At 33.8% G+C, this 5732-nt stretch overlaps 1 protein-coding gene across 1 annotated transcript in view; it reads right to left on the reverse strand.

Annotated features, from left to right (window-relative positions):
- Positions 1-5732, reverse strand: part of LOC106873299 (neuronal acetylcholine receptor subunit alpha-10) — a 1066434-nt gene that overhangs the window by 931876 nt on the left and 128826 nt on the right. The gene's annotated exons all lie outside the window — the stretch shown is intronic.

Genomic DNA, 5732 nt, shown 5'->3' on the forward strand with positions numbered 1-5732 from the left:
ATACACACACACACACACACACATACACACACACACACACACACACACACACATATATATATATATATACACCCCATGAATAATGCGGCTTCTTCAATTTCATGAATTAAATGTCGGTGGGGAACGGGATAAACTACCTGCATCAATTTGTTATAAAAGCAGGCAGTAATTTTAATTCGGAGTCATTCTTAGTGCATGTTTTGTAGAGTGAAGTTTAATTTTAACAGATAGCATTTCAAAGCTTTAATGAAAGTGACAAAGGAGCATATTCGGCAAATTTTACTTTATGAGTTCAACGAAGTATATGGCGATCGGACAATAAGCGTAAGCCAGCGTCAACGGTGGTTGCAGAAATTCCGAGACGGAAACTATAGCCTAGAAGAAGATCCTCATCCTGAAAGCTCGAGGTGGACATCCTGCAAACCTTAGTGAAACAAAATCACATCGTAACTATTGATTAACTAGCAGAGAAGCTTGGATTTGGACATTTAACCATTCATCGATACCTTCTTACCATATAAAATGTCACCAAATAGAGTTCATATGTTTCTCACAAACTTTCCCAGTCTAATCGCGCGCAGAGAGTGAATGTGTGCTCTTCTTTGCTGTCACGATTCGCAAATTAACCTTTTTTGGATCGAATAGTGACTGGTGACGAGAAATGGATTCTCTATAAAATCGTTAAGCGCCGAAGACAGTGAGTAAGGAAAGGAGAAACACCGGCACTCCAGGCTGCAGAAGCTCTTATCCATGCAAGGTTTTGTTACCTGTTTGGTGGGATATGAAATATTTAGTCAACGTTTTAAACCCAAGACAAACGATAAGAAAGGAGATCTACTGCAAGCAGTTTCAGCAGCTTAAGTCGGCGCTAGAAGAAAAAAGACCATCTTAGCTTTCAAGACGAATGGTGTTCTTCCATCAGGATAATGCTCAGACACATAAAGCGAGGATGACATCCCAAAGGCTATAGCAATTTGAATTTGTAACGGTGCCCCACCCACCATATTCACCGGACATTGTCTTCAAAATCATTTGGATAGCAAAAAATATGACTTCTGTAGAGAAGGTCAGATACACGGAGAGCATTGTAAAAAATGAAGGAGAGTATATTTCAGATTAAAAAAGAACTTAGTTTTCAAGCATAATTTTGAAACATATAAAAAAATATAAAAGGCCGCATTCTTTATAGCATGACACAATTTGAGTGTGTGAGTTTGTGCATGTGTGTACATGTATTTATTCATATACATATAATTTAGGGCCTAAACTAAACACAACACAGTAAAGCAAATATGAAAATATATAGAAACCGAAGGAAGCAATCCTAATCGACGTGCGTATCACTGTATTTCTTAACTATTAACTACTTATGTCCCAAATGCTGCAGTTTAGTAATTCCGAATTTTCCCATGAGTGTGTTCCTTATTGGGGAAGATGTAAAGACACTTTTCTTCGGTTGGCAACTAAACTTTAGCTGTTGCTATACAACTGCTATAGTAAAATATTTCCCATTAAATGATCTGGCGAAATCATTATTCTTCGGTCCCTCGCTAAAGAATTTCTTAAGAAATAACTTTCGAAGAAAATTGTGAATATTTAGCACACGGACAATGACGAGATATCATTTAAGCGAGATGTTATGTCCCACGGGAAAATGAGGATATCCTACAGATATTTCACGCATGTGTACAAAATAATTTCAATGCTGAGCAGAACCAAACTTAAATAACGAACAATTCCACCGACTTTGCTGAACGGTAGGTCATATTTTGATCACCGTTTTTGTTATGTGAGCAGGATTTAATGATTTAGTGTCACGTCTCCAAATTAAGTGACAATTTATTGATAGATTACTTTACAGAATAGACGTAGGTACGTTCCATAAAATAGCCGAAATACGATCAGTAAATATTATTAGAGCATTATCACTTCCAACCTATTGACAAGCTTCCGATAAGCTGGGGATTTTTAAAGACGTCTGTTCGGCAAGAAACATCAGCAACAACAGCAGACATAAAGTGTTTTAACTTAGGCGCAAGACCTGAGATTTGGCATTTGGAATTAAACGATTAAATCTGACGAAGTAGTTTACTGGTATTTTGTCAATATGAATTATAACATAGATACGTAAATCATATAAGCAACAAGATTTGATGACAGCGTGCATTGATTGACCAAGTATTAGCTTTACAGATTATTTGTCGATACACGCTTCATGAAATGCAATGTCGAAATGAAATGTGGAGACATTTATCACAGAATATAAATAGACAGAAATAAATATCACGATTTATTCAATTCGCTGCATTATAATAATAGACAACCATAAGACTGATAATGTTAGTGACTGGCAGCATTATGATTATATTGTTATTATTTTGATTTGACTCCGATTCGGTCTTGTTCCTGGCATGATTTATGAGGGTAGTGGGTTACTGCCTGTAACCTGAGGAATCCACTAGCCTTTGATGGTCTTTCGACTGCTTAGGAAGCCCATACTAATCTTTCCTGTTCCTAAGAGGAAACTTTTCTGCAGAATCACTCCAGATTATATTTTAATCTTGTTCAACCATTTGTCTATATATATATATGCTTACAGTTCCCAACACACCAATTTTTATAGGCACAACCTTTACACTTTTCGTATTCCAAATTCTTGCAATATGAAATATTAAGGGATTGTATTTATTAGTATTATAATTATTTTGTTTTTGTGTTACTTCGCCTTTATTTACGATCCTGGAATCGAACGGAAATGATTGATCAATTGATAAGCAACTACGATTTTCCTTGTCTGTTATTGTTATGCCTGGCCCATTGTTTTCTTGTCCGTTTAAATAGGAAAATCTTCAGACAGTTGTAAACTGTCCTTTCACCTGTGTAAGCCACTCTGCATTTCCCTTATATCTCTCTGCAAAAGCATCATCATCATCATCATCATCATCATCAGCAGCAGCAGCAGCAGCAGCAGCAGTAGTAGTAGTAGCAGTAGTAGTAGTAGTAATGATGGTGTGGATGGTGATTAGTGTTGCTGTTGCCTCGGCTGGTGGCTTTTCTTTGTCACCTTCGTCGTTGTAGTATGAAATCAGTAGTAATGATCGAGGCAGAACAAATTTTATTACAACTATTCTAGCTACTATAACTACTCCTGTTGCAAATACTACCATCGCAGTTCTTTGCAACTTCTAATATGTTATGGAACAATAATATTGGATTGGACTATGAGGAATTATGTATCCTAAATGGAATTTAATAAATACTTCAAAAATTTCAGTAACAGCGAAAAAGATTTATCCCTATGCGTGATGCATTACATCTGTAGCTGAAACAGAAAAAAATATTTCAATATTTTGCATGTATTTATATTATATCGAAGCTACAATTTGAAAATACGAATGAAATATCGTTATAACAGGAGTGATTATTTACAATGTTGCAACGAAACGAAATGCTTGCATTTTATACCTTTACACCTTATTATTACATGTTGAGCTACGAACATATTAGCCTTTATTCATGATGTTTTGAGGTACAAGGCATGAAACTATATTTCTTGTACACCCACAGATTAATAAACACGTAGAATAATGCATATACAGCAGAATGTTTTTGAGTGATGTAGTTAATGCATTGTGCTTTTTGTGTGAACTTAATTTTCGTATTGGTGGAAATTGTGCTTTACACTCTCGGGTGGTAAAGAAAAAATATTTTCATGACAGACAACACGACTACACAACTTTGAACAAATGTTTGTATATATTCCATTTTGAAGAGTCAGATTTCTTTTTTCCATATCGTTCCAACTTGATGTCTTGCGATTCCTATTCACTTCTATACACAGAAAATCTCAAGCATTCGTAGTTACTACAAGTATTAGGCCTTGTAGTGTTTGAACATCTTCCACGTTCATAAAGTTTTTATACACGTAGCCATCACAAAAGCTAGTCCTTGTATATTCGTGCTCACAAATAATTCTATGTGTAATTTCTCATGCTTCGATGAGTACAGTTCACTTTTCATTAGAATGATATTCAGGTATCAGTGTTGTCCTTGTTCGTATATTCAAACTGGCTATTCTGCATGCAAATGGAACCCCCCTGCCAACACTATTCATGTTACATTTCTCTCTCTCTCTCTCTCTCTCTCTCTCTCTCTCTCTCTCTCTGATATATATATATATATATATATATATATATATATATATATATATATATACACCGAGATATGGATATGAAGTGCGTAGTGCGTTCACGCTTGAAAAGGGGGCAATGTATAACGCATAATTATAAATACGCACACTGAACATCGCAGTCCAGCTAGCAAATGGCATAGATAGGTGTAGCATGATAGTTATTACGATAGCAGACGAATCCCTTGTTCTTAAGTTGTGATACTGAAAAAACAACACTTTATAATTCATGAAAATCTTATCAAGATTATTCGTCGCATTACGCAAACTACACGCATACGTTCTGCTCCTCAGTGTTTGACATCCACCTTAGTGTGTTGTGATGTACATATTACCAAAATATATCAAATTGCAAAGATTGAATACAAAATAAAGTACTGGGCAAAGATCTGCAAGACAAAATTAATTACAACTGATATAACTTAAGAACTAAAAATGCTTACACGCGCATATATATTCATTCAAAGATAAGTGTAGCAGAATAGATGCTCTACTTTATATGAAGAATATCTATCTTCATTATCAACGCATGTACACTGATATACATGTACACTTATAAATATATATATATATATATATATATATATATATATATATATATATATAGCTAAATTTATACATATATACACTCACGCACGTACACACACATTTATATGCATATATACATACACACACATGCACACACACGCGCACACATATATATCATATCATGTACGCGTATATATATATATATAAATATATATGTAAACGTGTGTGTACGAATGTATGCATATACATGTGTGTCTGTTTGTAGTTGTTTGTATTTACAAATTTATGATTGTGTATGTCTCTACATATGTATGTATAAGCCTGATGAGAATTCGTTACATTTCGTCTGCGAACAACGCTTATTGATTTTGCGTGAAAAATGCGAATATCTACAGAAGTAATCAATACATAATGTTATTGATCATTCTATGAGTTTTAAGTCGATAAATTCTTAAAAACAAAAACAAAAAATTATGCATGCGAAACAACACTTGAATCAGTATGTTCAATAATGGATGTGCGTAAAACAATTTTTTCTCTCTTTCTACATTTCACATCGAACTTGCTTTCGTTTGGATACTTTCTTAGTTTTTGACCATTTTACCAAACAAGAAACAAATTAAGAAAGAAGATAGTTACATTAGAAAAAAAATATTAAAGCAAATAAGAATATATTTGATATTGATTTTGATCGGCCTACTGAAATAGAAATAAATTAATGAATTTTAATTTTTAATTTTCACTTTTTTTCCAAAGTTATCTATCATTTTGTTTTGAATCGCCTGTGAGGCAATTGGTAGTGGTAGTTCAGTGTGTCTCATTATACACAGTTTTATTCTCACTTCCATACATATACATACACGCTAATATATTGAAACACACACACGCACACACGCATACACACTCATGTATATTCACACATACACACGCGCATATATGCATATGTATATATGTGTATGTATATATAATATATATATATATATATATATAATATATATATATATATATATATATA

Source organism: Octopus bimaculoides, chromosome 1, assembly GCF_001194135.2.
Source record: "Octopus bimaculoides isolate UCB-OBI-ISO-001 chromosome 1, ASM119413v2, whole genome shotgun sequence".
Taxonomy (NCBI): domain Eukaryota; kingdom Metazoa; phylum Mollusca; class Cephalopoda; order Octopoda; family Octopodidae; genus Octopus; species Octopus bimaculoides.